General features: G+C 41.6%; 2 long non-coding RNA genes across 2 annotated transcripts; one reads left to right on the top strand and one right to left on the bottom strand.

Annotated features, from left to right (window-relative positions):
- Positions 1 to 2,315: 2,315 nt before the first annotated feature.
- LOC116691031 (uncharacterized) lies at positions 2,316 to 10,497 on the bottom strand. Its single transcript, XR_004332410.1, has 3 exons — positions 10,487 to 10,497; positions 3,627 to 3,634; positions 2,316 to 2,372 (listed from the first exon to the last, which is right to left on the bottom strand). It is a non-coding gene; the product is annotated as an uncharacterized LOC116691031 (long non-coding RNA).
- On the top strand, positions 7,126 to 7,478 carry LOC116691019 (uncharacterized). The gene is made up of 2 exons (XR_004332408.1): positions 7,126 to 7,157; positions 7,299 to 7,478. It is a non-coding gene; the product is annotated as an uncharacterized LOC116691019 (long non-coding RNA).
- Positions 10,498 to 14,575: the final 4,078 nt, after the last annotated feature.

Raw genomic sequence — 14,575 nt, 5'->3', positions numbered from 1 at the left:
TATATACACATTTAGCACTCAAGCTAAATGACTCATCCTTATTTTCTAAACAGACAGTTGAACATAAACTATATTCTCCTGCTATTTTGTGTGAGCTGTGACCTTAAGTTTCTGGCTTGTAGCCCTGTGAGCGAGGAGTGTGTGGGAGCTTTTTCCACCCCCTGTGGGAGGAAATACTTAAATTTAGTGCCAACTCCTCACAGATGCCCTCTCTCCCTCCTTCTCTTCATCATGACTAGCATATCAGGCTTCTCTGAAAGCTGTACTGTCAGATACGGACTCAGGGGTCATTGGAGGCTTCAGGGCATCTCCACTGTAGGAATTCTGAGAGCCTTGAAAAAAACAGCTGGCCACATAATTCCTACTAACCTGTTGATATTGATCTTCTCTCGAGAAGGCCTTCTCTCTCCTGTTCTGGCTTTTGATGATAAGGAAAAGGATATTTAAAAATTCTTATCTGTAGAATAGTGCTGTGGTCAACCTACTTTAACATGAGATTATGACAGCTGCTTCATCACAGTATTTGACTGTTTACATGCCAATTCTTTCACTCAGTAAATTGTCTTTTCCTGGGTCACAAGATTGTAATGAGATAAGATTGGTGAGAAGAGATGAGCAGAAATGTCCAAACAATATGTAAATGGTGCTGGAAGAGGCTCCCCTGGATCCTGAAATGGATAACACATCCTAATACGTAAATGTAATTATAGGTTGATTTCCAAAGAGTCCCAAAACGACACATACAACTGTTATATTTACAGCCCCATGTTGGGGGTTTAAGAATGTTTCTCAAAGTACTTGTAGTAGGACACAAACTCAACACAACTCCCATTTAACTTATTGTCATAGTGAGATATATCAGGGAAACTCCAAGCAGATACCAGTTACCTAAGAGTCTTGCCTAATTACACAGTTTAAATTGTGTAAAGTGATTGTTTCCTTGACAGGGCCCTTGACCAGCACATCATATAATTAATAGCAGAATTTATAGTCAATTCTAAATCGTTTTTGGTGAGATACAGATAACTTAATAGCTGACTGCAACTCCCTGAATAACCACAGCAGAAACCCTTTGATGTCAATTTTCCCAACTCACATGGAAGAGTCCTTCTCAGGAGATGTCACTGCAGTGCTTAAAGTTGGATTTTGACATTGTTGTTGAAGGAAATGGCAGGTGAGCTACGTTTATTGTATCTGCTTGTCAATCAAATACTTTTACAAAGGGTTAATTGGATGAGACAGCTTCTTTTAGAGCACGAGCTAAGAGCTAAGAAGATGCTTTGAAGAATGTGACCTTGTCAGCAGCAGCAGCAGAGAATTAGGAATGATGGATTGCTGTGACATGCGAGGCCCTCAGGATCGTCGAAGCTCAAGTCAAGTTGCTGCTTATTCAGAAATGGTGTGCATGCCCCTTGCTTTGCACACAGCCCAGTGTGCCTCGTGGATGTTATTTGTCTTGAATGTGTACGTGTGTGTGTGAGTGTGGTTCTTTATGAGCGTCTAGCCTGCAGAGGAGGCTGATCTGATCCTCGAGAATATCCTCTGTGACAGCACATCACCACTGGCCTCTCTCTCTTCTGACATCCCCCTCTCATTACTGCACTGCAACTCATAGACTGTTCATTCATTGTGTTTTGTCTTACTCCATGTCTTGAACGGGGATGATGTAACAACCCATGAGCTTTGCGAATTTGGAAGCTTACCAAAGGTAGAGATGGAGAAATTCCATGCATGGACAAAAAGGATTTGAAAAACAACCAGATTAATAAGTTGTTATGCGTTTGTATTTGATTCTTTTATGACTCTCATTGGGTATTACTTTCATCCTATGATGAAATTATTGCTAGGACGTGGCAATGATTTCCAGGATGCAATTTTTTCAGAGAAGTACAAGCTGAGTTGTCAATGATAATTGAGCTGCAGTTCATTATAAATTCATAAAGTCAAAGTGCATAAAATGCCTCCTTTAATGTGTACTGTGCAAATGTGTAAACTACGCAAAAGCCTCTTGAATTAAAAAGAAGCAAATGATTACTGACTTAAAATCATGGCATCTTCGCTGGCAACATTTTGTCTTCTAGTACTGCACAGACGTTGTAGGGGCATGGTTGGGGTCAGTGGGTGTTGCATAGATAGAAAGACCCCGAATAGACCTCCGTGACTGCTAGCTTGTTAGCTTTTAGCTGCAACAATCGGTAAGTTTCTGTCTTTTATGGTTATTAACTTAATGAATTATGAATCAGAGGTGCCGTTTTGGCTTGTAAATGATTCGAACCGCAAGACACACAGAGTGGATGTGACTGGCAAAGCCTGATATCCGGCGTGTGATGTCAGGCTTAATCCTGGAAGTGTGCTTCCGTTGATCCAGACTACTTTTGGACAGATGGACAAGCACTGAAGGTAGTTACTGCACCATTAGTTCTGATGCAAAGAAAATACAAAACATTATTTTTCAATCAGCATATTTCTGACCCAATTATGGGTTTCTGTTGTATTATTGTTTATTTGTTCCTGTTCCTTGTTGTTTCACTTCTCATGTTTTCTGTCTGTCTTCTGTGTTTTTCCTTGTTTGTATCATGCTTTATTTCCTGTTTGATTTTGTAGTCTCCCTGTTTCTCCAATGTTATGACTTCTTTTACGTCCTAAGTTTGTGAAATCACTCATGTCTAGTCCAGGGGCCTGTTGCACGAAAGTAGAATAAAGATATCCAGGATAAGTGAAAAAGCGCAGCTTGAATTGGTGTGTTCTGCTCATTAATCGGTTGCACGTTTGCCGAGCCAGGATTACCAGGTGAAGCTATGTCAAGCCAGGTGTTGATAGCTGGGATAAGTGCACGTTCACTTTCTTATTTTGGATCAGACGGCAGCTGATTTGACGCATGAGACTCTAGGATTAATCTTAGCCCGGCAATTAGCCTGCTCTGGACCAGGCTAGCCACAAAGAATAAATCTCCATGGTTACATGGCTGGGTTTAATTCAATCTTGTTTTGTGCAACCGAGTCAAAGCTAAATTCATCCAGGATAACTTGAATATCCCGGCTTAATCCCTTTTCGTGCAACAGGCCCCTGTTGTGCACTTCCTGTTTTATTTTGTGTTCACTTTCCCTCTTGTTTCAGACCCTGACTTTCTCCCTTTGTGTGAATCTCCCAACATTGTGATTGTCTGGCCCGCCCCTGATTGGTTTCACCTGTTTTCCCCCACCTCATGTATACATAGTCCTTGTCTCCCTTTGTCTTGTGCCAGTTTGTTTTGTTTGGTGTTGTCATTTGTCCTTGCCAGGGCACTACTTCAATTTTATTTACAATATCAATTCATAACAAGAGTTATCTCAAGACACTTTACAGATAGATTAAGACTAGACCACACTTGAAATGAATTGTGGCAATAACAGTCACAATAAATAATAATGGAAAAAAACAGTAGTATCGTGGTGGTATTGCAGGACGCATAGGTTTAGGGAAAACTCTGAGTTTGTTAACCCTGAGATGAGGGAAAATCTGAGTCATGGTTTCACCATACCAGTTTAGCTTCCCTCTGTGTCAGTTACTATGGCAACAGACTCAGTGAACCAGGTTTTCTTCAACTAACCCTGAGTTTCTTCAACCTTATACGTCAGCAGACTCACAGTGGGTGCTGTGTTAGACATGGACGTGGATATTGGAGCACAATTAATCCCTGGACATCTCCGTCGGGAGAGGGTTATCAGACTGCACTTGGATGTTTTGTCGTTACCCGATGACTTTGTGGTGTCTGAGCTGTACTTGATGATGTGTTGACAGTAATCCGCTTGACACTGTTTCTTGATTATTAAAAGGTTTATTACTTGAAAGAATTCAGCATCAATACAAGCTCTGCAGAAGCTAGGAGAGTGTCTCTGCCCAATATAACACTCTGGCTCCCAGATTCTTCATCATGGTTTATATAGGGTCTTTGTTTCTACAACATGTAAAGGAATGCGGGGTAGGGGCCAGACAACTAGCGTAACAAATACAAGTTTTAATCATAGACCCCTGGGGACCTCTTCCAGAGGTCTTCCACTAAGCCTTCCACATCTGGTTCAACTTTGAAGCCCCTTCCACTAGGATGAGCAACCATTAGACCTTAGGAGACCTTTACATTTGATGGCTGCATTTAACCATCTGGTTTAAGTTTGGTGGTGTTAAGATACTTCAACTTCTTGGTGGAGCATTATTGTTTTTCAAGAATGTTCACTGAGCGCTAGATTTGCCAAACGTAAGGGTATATAGGTCTATAACCATATCCCATTATGATCAATATTGCTATTTCTTCCTAATGCAACCAAACTTAATTTCTTGAATTATAATAGAGTTTGATGGTTACCGCCTTGGTGACAGAGGGTAACCCTGCCAGCCCTATTTGCTGGCCCCTTACCCTGATCCTGAGCCCGGCTCACAGCAGAACACGAGCCAGGGTGGAAATGACTTTTGGGATGCTCCAGTCCAGGATCCAGTGCCTTCGTAGGCTCAGGGTCTCCCCAGAAGGGACTTTTGACATAATTGTAGCATGTAAATGTGCTGTATTTATATAGCACTTTTCCAGTCTTAACAACTACTCAAAGCGCTTTTAAATCTACAGGAAACATTCACCATTCACACACATTCATACACTGTGGCCAGGGCTGCCGTACAAGGTGCCACCTGCTCATCAGATAAACATTCACTCACATTCACACTCCGATGCGCAGCACCGGGGGCAACTCGGGGTTCAGTGTCTTGCCCAAGGACACTTCGACAATGACTGCGGGATCGAACCACCAACCTTCCGATTGGCAGGCAACCACTCTACCACTGAGCCACAGCCGCCATGTGTGGTTCTCTACAACATTTAGAGGAGAGCCATTATCTTGCCCATCCAATTATGGATGATCCTGAAAATTATCTATCCACCCTGCTGATACACAAGATGGAAGAGCCAGCATCTTTCATAGGAAACTATGTGTTACTGATAACTCTTCCCATAAAAAGAACAAATTACAATGGCGGTTTTAAGTATTCTTCATTTCCTGAAAGTACAAATGCAGTACTAGTTAATATTTGTCATGTAGTTCATCTTGGTGGTGAAACAAGTGAAATCATCCACCTCACCCACCTTTTAAACTGATGTTGTAGCATTTGTTTTTCAACAAATCTTTTTTTCATTTGCAGTTTCAATGATTCTATTTTTAGATCTACTTTTTGAATCTTTTTCTCCAAGTACACTTTGCATAGCATGTTCACAGGCAGCTATAGGGAACAAAATAACATAGAATTTCACAGTGCCTGGCCTTCTAAATGTCACTATGAGTCATTCGCTAATGCAAAATTCTAAAATCTTACAGAGCCAAGTTTGGCTGTGGAAGGGAATGGCTCTTACTCGTGACAAATATTTTTACCGCTATAGAAAATCAGTGTGTTGAGTTGTGTCTATCATTATAAATGTAAATGTGCTGTAATTATATAGCGCTTTTCTAGTCTTAACGACTACTCAAACCGCTTTTACATAGTACAGGATACATTCACGCACATTCATACATTCCTGGTAAGCATTCACGCACATTCATGCACTGTGGCCACCTGCACACACATTCATACTCCAATGCGCAGCATCGGGGCAACTCAGGGTTCAGTGTCAAGGACACTTCAACGTGGGACTGCAGGGCTAGGGATCGAACCACCAACCTTCCGATTGGCAGGCAACCACTCTACCACTGAGCCACAGCCGCCCCCCTTATAAGAGGGATAGTGAGCCAACACTATGTATGACTCTACATTTAAATAGCTAACCTGTTATGTAGGTCTGTGTGTCCTGTGGGGGGGGGGGACTCAGCAGACAAGCTTCCAACCAGAGATGCCCGCAACTATAGGTCGCCAGCTGTTCTGTCTGAGAACCATCATTTAAGCCTCTGTCAGTGGTGGCGGTGGGGGGCTCCCTCCTGTTTTTTGGGCCTCAGCTTTTTTTCTATTGGCTATAATGAATTTGTCCATTAAGCAGACATTTGGAGACCCACGCCACTCTAATGCATTTAATTTTACGTTCAAAGACACTATTAAATACAAGAAGATTAGAACATAACAACATATTAATTTTGCTCAGAGAATCCCACTTCTATAATGCTGAACATTTCAATTGGTTGAAATTAAAGTCATACCTGTTTGATGCATATTTTTGTATTTCATCTTGTTTTGCTGCCAAGTGTGTTTGGTGCCTGCTGGATTGAACTGAAAAAATAAGAAGATGTGCATAGACTCAAATGCTCAATTGCTCTAGAGGGAACTACTAGAATTGTTGGGTCTTTGTAAATTCTGGAGTGTGGTCTAGACCTACACTGTCTGTAAAGTGTCTCGAGATAACTCTTGTTATAAATTGATACTGCAAATAAAATTGAATTGAAATACTGAATGAGTCATTCATTCATTTCATTCTATTTCAAATTAATACTCACGCATTGACTCAGTCAGCAATGTTTTGCCATGACCGCTCTCGTTCGTACTTTTTTTTAGTAAATATAGATGCTCATATTCCTGGTAAGCATTCAATAAAATCTCTAACTCCACGGGGGTTAAGTATGACATACATTTTTTTCAGTCCTGTTGCCACGATGAATCATGTTATCAGCATTGCATTGCTTGTACACACACTTCACCCAGATTTAACATGATTCAGAGTTGATTAATCTACTACGTATCACCTGTTCTGGAACCGAGAATTCAATGTCCCCTCTCAGGGTAAATCAACTCAGAGATCAGGGTTGGACTCAGAGTTTGTTAAACCGCCTTCCTGAAATGGGGCCATGCCCCCAACTTAAAGCCTTTACAGCGACACAAGATTTGGCGTTAACGAGGTAACTTCAGGTTCAACCCAGGGTTTTCTGTATCACGACGGTGGATCCCTTGTTCCCTTGTAACTTATGCTAAACACCCAACCTGGTTGGGGAAAAAAGCGTCATTGACTTTGACTAACCAAGCAATACTCGATTGATAATGGCGTCACCGTTCCTAAAAGATCAGCTAGTGAGAGAGAGAGAGAGAGAGAGAGAGAAAGAGATGCTCATAATAGTTAAAAAACGTGCAACAACCTGGTTAACATTCCCCAATAGGTATCCTTATGAAAGACATAAAGTAGATTTTAAACGAAGGGAATTACATACAGGCTATTTGTGTTTTACAATAATAAAAGTACTGATTATTTAAATGGAGTCTGGTGGGTTTGGTGATGGTGATTTTCCCCTTAAATTAATAAATATAAAAACATATTCAAATGTTAGCTGAGTGACTTTAGCCTACGGGATTATGTATAGGTCGGCTTCTTGAGCCGTGTGTTACCAATGAGCTCATCGGTTTAAATTATGTTTTTATATTTTTTATTTGCTCTCATATCGCTTACAACTGCCAGGGTAGCAACTGAAATAATAGGCTAAAGCAACGACAGTTTATGGAAAACACAAGTGTAATTATGTTCAGATCTTGTGCCTGACTGATGTAGAAGTGACATTGATAAGCGTTGTGATTTACACATAACAGCATTGACTGTTTTTTTGCCAGCTTTCCTTTCTGTTTTAGGAAGCGGAGACTGTATTGCGTTTTGCCTGTAAATCTGTGTCTGTGTTCTTCATATTTGGGTAGAAATATAGTTTGCTCTTCTGATGTAAAATATGCTGCTCTGGTAGATGTTTGCGATTGGTCACGCTGTTCAAACACCGTTTTATGTGAACACGTGCGCCGCTGGATTAGGAAACCCTGGGTTGATTGAACTAGTAGTTAACCACTGTACTGACACAGCTTATTGTGTTGTTAGGGTTAGGTAAGCCGGGTAACTGAAAGAAATCCTGGGCATATTGATCTGGATTTGTAGTACATGCCTATGGTTAGGTTCTCATGCTCCGTTACCATAGTAACTGACTCTAAGGTTAAGTTACCGCTCTTTCTGAAACGGGCTGGAGTTCCCCCTCTATCTCAGGGTTTGATTGACCTCCCTTTCTAAATCCGAGTTCCCCTCATCTCAGGGTCAACATACTCAGAGTTTTCACTAAACTTGCTTTTTAAAAACGGACCCCTGCTCAGCTTACATGTTTTGTAAGTCTCTTTGTGTTATCATTAACTTATTATCATTTCTAACTGCTGCTCCCTCCTCACATTTCTGCACTTGGGTTTAAGCCATAACAATTTTAAACAATATTAGATGGAAACAGAGTAACCAACTGCATACGCTTAACAACCACTCAGGGTATAGTTTACGATGTTCTCCCAATTGTAAAACAACAACACTAGATAATTGTCATTTTGAATTGAGTTTGTCTGATTACCCACATGTGGATAATGAGCTGCTGCAGAGCACATGCCCCGTTCACTCAGCTGATCACTGAATGGATTAAGCCTTAATGGTTGAGACTTGATCAGTTTTGTATTGATATACTGCAGATAACAATGCCTACCACTAATGAAAATGTCAGTCAACTGGCACTATGTGATTAAGATACAACTGAAAAAGAGAAATTCCACAATTACATCTCAATTGTTTTTTGATGTTGTCATGATATAAAAATAGAAACCTAAACAGATAAGAAAAAAAGGAGAGATGAGCACCACACCTTTCACTATTGCTTGAAAAAGAATTTCAGGTATGTTTGCATTATTGGCTGCACACTCTTAGTAACAAGTGGGTTTGGATATTGTTTAGTGTATTTCATATGAAAACTATATCACTTTTGGCATCATGTGTCCTGTTGAGGCATGAATAAGGCGGATGCATTTTCTCCCTATCTACTGGTTCAGCATACGATTGGCTGGGTTACGCTGAGACTTGGGAATACCTCTCTGACAATAGTTAGCACTGCATCCATTAAATTGACCAATACTTTTCAGTTTTATCACGAGCAGCAGTTAAATCAGCAGAGTTGCCCCATCTTTATTATTTCTAAGTGAGTGCCTCATACTGCTGGGCTGTACACTGCGGTTTGCTGCTCAGTTCGGTCTCCCTGCGGCAAAGTCGGCTCTCCTTTATGACTAGCTTAACGGCCACTGTAGATCACAGTGAAACCAATTACTGAGGTGAGTCAAAGGGAGCTGAGATTGAGCTTGCATGAATTCAGATCAGGGGACTTCAAGCTTGTAGCTGTTATATCTCTGAGATATTCAGAACAGATCAGAGGCATTTCTGATAATCCTAATTAACAGGGGTCCAAAATTGTGCTTAGATCCTTTGATCACAGTAGGTAGAATTGTTGTTTTCACCACAGCATACTGTGATGATTATGATGAGAATCATGAAACAATTCCTTCCAGGCTTGTAATAGTGCACATCAAATATTGAGGTCTCATTTAAAGTTTCATTTCGGTTTTCTGCTCACGTCAAATAGCTTCAAAGGCAAGAGGGATATTCTACATGGGATTGTTGAAAACAAAAGACCAGAGGGGTATTGCACAAAACCAGGATAAGGGATTAAACCAGGATACTCCAGTTATCCTGGATGAATTTAGCCTTGACTTGGTTGCGCAAAAGCAGAGGAACATAAGTTACCGTGGAGATTTTGGACTAACAGCCAGGATTTATTAATCCTGGAGCCTTTTCTGTTCACTCAGCAGTGCTTTTACCTTAGTGTTATCATCCTTCATTAAAATACAAAAAACAGGTGTATATTGCTATTCAGTTAAGCACTATTATGTATTTTTAGATATTATTGATTATTATTCATGTGACAGTCATTGTTGCTGTTATATTGCTGTATGAAGACTGCTGTTTATATTTTTGTTAGAAGTTTGATGAATATATTACGGCAATTGTTGAGATAATTAGAAAAAAGGCTGATACAGTTGCAAATGTGTTTTTAAATAAAGTCAGCGATGAAGAAGAATATATAAAGCCTTGTGCACGCGTCTGAGACTGACTGGTCAGAGACCAATACACACTATTTCATTATTTTAGTTGATTTATTTCTTTTTGGATTCTTTAACAAAGGATCATCTATGTTCCTCTTCCAGGTGCACTTAATTTGGCATTCACATAACACAATGCGTGTTCTCTCTTCCTATATAGCACTTTTCTAGTCTTAACAACTACTAAAACGGCTTTTACATAGTATAAGATCTGAGGAGCAGTATAGCCCTTATAAATCGGCCCAGAGTTTTCCAACACAAAGAAAGCATAAGCTAACGGACATCCGGCTGAAAAAATTGAGAAATTTCCGGCGGCAACTGAGCAATCCCAAAGTGGAAAATTGTGGATAAAGATTATTGCAGAATTGTCTGCCTTCACGGTTTGTGAACGTAGCATCTCACAATGTCAGTATTCGCTAGATGCTTGTCTTGCATTTTCAGACATTACTCCACAGTGTAGCAGAGTAGCTAACGTTAGATGCTGGCTATGTTGACAGTCATAAAAGCCTATGCTATGTATTTACACCTATCGCCATTTCTAGCCGCTGGGGGACCACGGGCAGGGTGGGGGAACTCATGTTAAAAAAAAAACTCATAACATGAAATTTGACACAACATTTTGTTGTTATGGAACTGTTGGTATTTCTAAACATAACAATGAGCTCTCATGTTCAACTTGAAAGCAGAAGAAATACATTGTACTGTAACAAATTGACTCAGCAAAACAAAGATTTCTGCTTTTTTAGGGGTGTGTGGGTTTACATTTTGAGGTCAACATAGCAGTGCATTTTTCATTTATAAGTCGGTCCAAGGACACAAGAAAACTGAGCTTTAATTTAAAACCAACTCAACTAAGTTTACCAAATAAGCCAGGCTTACTTTGGTTAGTCTGATTAAATTTCAGTTGATGTGGTTCCATACAGTAAATTCAACTAGTTTTCCAGAATAAGTTACCATGGTACTGGTGATTTAACAATGTTAAATTAGCTTTATAAACCCAGATCTGCTGAAAATGAGTCAGTGTAACCAATATAAGCCTTACTTTAACAACTGTTTGTTGGTGTGTGTACATTGAGCAATAAGCTTTAAATGTGTTCTTCTAATTGCTAATTAATTTGTCCAACCTCTATTTAATTAATGCTGAGCTTGAGGTAACCTTTTGTTAACATGGAGATTTTTCCCAAATCTGGTGTCACTAATAATCTCTTTGGCTCATGTTGTAAATTTGTACCAAGTAAAACAGACAAACAAATGCTCCTTTTTTTTCAGAATCCAATCAATCCAATCAACTGAAATGGCAACAGCTGGACTCCAATCAAGTTGATGGGACTGATGGGTCACGTTATTGACCTTTATACATCATAAAGACCCATTTCAGTCTCAGATGATTTTCTCTCTAAAATTGACTTCTGAAAGTTGCTTTATCTGGCTTTTGAACTTGCTGCCGGGGAGAGGATTCTCAGCAAATCTTTCAAACCATCACAGCAGTCTAATAGTTGATTCATTCAATTTACCAGATATACTGGCTGCAAAATTGATATTTGTCAGTCTGACACAGTTTGTAACCCAGATTTTATTTAAATCAGGAGAGACTTTGTTGCAAATATGCAAAGGTTTATTTGTGAATATATGAAATGATATAATATGAATAAAAATAATTTAATTAGGGTTGAGAAGCCACGAGTAAGGCATATCCCCCAGATGGAGTCTAGACACTGGTGGGGGTAATGAAGGGGACGAAGTCTGGACAAAAGGAGCCGCGGGAGCGGCCAGAGGAGGACCCAGGGTGCCGTAGGTGGCGATGACTGGAGGTGGAACGGCAGGAGTAGGGTTGCACGCTTTGCCTGAAATGACATCTGACAGCAGCAGAGCGAACAGAATTAAACCAGAGATACCATGCTATGATTAGCTAGGGGACTCCATTGCAAATGGTTGGTTTAGCAAAAAAGTGATTGCCCCGAAACAATTCAATTCAATTCAAATTTATTTACAGTATTCATTCATAACAAGAGTTATCTCGAGACACTTTACAGATAGAGTAGGTCTAGAACGCACTGTATAATTTAAAAGGAGCCAACAGTTCTAGTAGTTTCCTCCAGAGCAAGCAACAGTGCGACAGTGGCAAGGAAAAACTTCCTTTTAGGCAGAAACCTCGGACAGACCCAGGCTCTTGGTAGGCGGTGTCTGACGGCCGGTTGGAGTTAAAATGAAGCGTGTCAATAACAGTCACAAAAGTTTGTAGTAGTTCTTTGTAAACAGCTGATGAGAGAGAGATAGAGAGAGAAAGAGAGACGGAGAGAGAGCGAGAGAGAGAGAGAACAAGTTTAGTAGTCTTCCTGAAAGAATTTATGATGAGCTTCATTATCATTTTGCACAGTGTTACATTCAATCAACCTGTAAGACTACTGTTTTTACACACTGGAGGAAACATGTGAATGGGCTTGGGGTTTGGATATGATGTTGTTGTCTCCTGAACATTGGAATCAAGGAATCTCTCTAATTAGAGAGGGTTTCACACCAGGGGGCTGTTTCACAAAAGCAGAATTTATGAATCCAGTTTAACCAATTAAAGCAATACTTGACCAAGTGTAATCTGTGCAGCCTGGCTTGGTGCATTTCACAAACGCCAAGCAAGGCTGGGGAGGAGTGACTGGGTCGAGCCAGGTTGAAGTAATTTGTTCACGGCTTTCCTTAACCCTCATGTTGTCCTAGGGTGAAATTTGACCTGTTTTTAAATGTTTTTTTTTTAATGTCAGAAATATGGGACACCGTTCAAAGTGACAGAAAGTTATATAGAAAAGTGACAATAATGTCTAAAAGGTGACAAAAAAAAGGGAAAAGTGACAATCAAAACATCAGAATTGTTTGTGCAGGAATGCTTTGGTTATGCAAACCGATGGTTGCAGCAGCTGTCTGGGTGGCTGGTCTCAGACATTCTTGGAGGTGAAGATGCTGGATGTGGAGGTCCTGGGCTGGTGTGGTTACACGTGGTCTGTGGTTGTGAGGCCGGTTGGATGTACTGCCAAATTCTCTGAAATGCCTTTGGAGACAGCTTATGGTAGAGCAATGAACATTCAATTAACTGCAACAGGTTTGGTGGACTTTCCTGCAGTCCATGCCAATTCCATGCCAACTGCACGCTCCCTAAAAACTTGCAACATCTGTAATATCGTGCTGTCTGATAAAGCTGCACATTTTAGATTGGCCTTTTATTGTGGCCAGCCTAAGGCACACCTGTGCAATAATCGTGCTGTCTAATCAGCATCTTGATACCTGTGAGGTAGATGGATTATCTCCATCAAGACTGTGGTTAGATTTTTGTAGTAGGCTATGCAGTCCGGGAATACAAATACAAAATTACATCTGCTCATGTACACATTCAGCCAGCTAGAACAGAAGAACACACCAGAATAGGCTTGTTTAGTCAGCAGTATTTGATGGCCGCTTTCCTACTCTTCTAAAATGCAATTCATTGAGGAAGTAATGGTGTGTTCAGGCACTTATTCAACCTGAGCCTGAGCCTGGAGAAGGTCCCAGCCCTGTGGAAGACCTCCTGTGTGGTCCCGGTACCAAAGTCACCGCAACCCAAGGAGCCAAACCACTTCAGGCCTGTTGCCCTGACTTCTCACCTGATGAAGACCATGGAGAGGATCATCCTGCGTCACCTGCGACCCCTGGTGGGCACACAGCTGGACCCCCTGCAGTTTGCTTACCAGCCTGGGATTGGAGTGGACGACGCAGTGATCTACCTGCTGAACAGATCGCTGCTCCACCTGGAGGACAGCGGGAGCACTGTGAGAGTCATGTTCTTCGACTTCTCCAGTGCTTTAAGACCATCCAGCCCTCGCTCCTCAGAGTGAAGATGGAGAGTGCCGGAGTGGACCAACATCTGGCTGCATGGACTACGGACTACCTCACCAACAGACCACAGTATGTGAGGCTCCATCACTGTGTGTCTGACGTGGTGCACTGCAGCACAGGTGCCCCTCAGGGTACGGTGCTCTCCCCTTCCTTTTCACCTCTACACCTCGGACTTACACACAACACCACCCACTGCCACATCCAGAAGTTCTCTGATGACACAGCCGTTGTTGGTTGTGTCTCTGAGGGGAACTATCTGGAATACAGGTTGGTTATCAAGGACTTTGTCAGCTGGTGTGAGCTCAACCAGCTTCAGCTTAACACCAGCAAGACAAAGGAGATGATAGTCGACTTCGAAGGAAAACATCCCTTTCTCACCGGTGAGCATCCAGGATTGGACATTGATGTAGTGGAGAGCTACAAATTCCTGGGTGTTCACCTAAACAATAAACTGAACTGGACTGATAACACCCAAGCACTCTACAAGAAGGGCCAGAGTCGCCTCCATCTGCTGAGGAGACTCAGGTCCCTTTGGAGTGTGTAGGACTCTCCTCAGGACCTTCTATGACTCTGTGGTGGCCTCTGCCATCCTCTACGCTGTGGTCTGCTGGAGGGGGGGCAGCTCGGACCGGGACAGGAGCAGGCTCAATAGACTGATCAGGAGAGCGAGCTCTGTCCTGGACTGTCATCTGGACCCCATAGAGAAAGTAGGGGAGAGGAGGATGTTAGCCAAGCTGACATCCATCATGACCCCCTACATGACACTGTGGGGTCCCTGAGCAGCTCCTTCAGCAGCAGACTGATACACCCACGGTGTAAGGAGAGGTACCGCAGGTCCTTC

The sequence above is a fragment of the Etheostoma spectabile genome, chromosome 1 (assembly GCF_008692095.1).
Source record: "Etheostoma spectabile isolate EspeVRDwgs_2016 chromosome 1, UIUC_Espe_1.0, whole genome shotgun sequence".
Lineage (NCBI taxonomy): Eukaryota > Metazoa > Chordata > Actinopteri > Perciformes > Percidae > Etheostoma > Etheostoma spectabile.
This window is presented reverse-complemented; position numbering and strand designations above follow the sequence as displayed.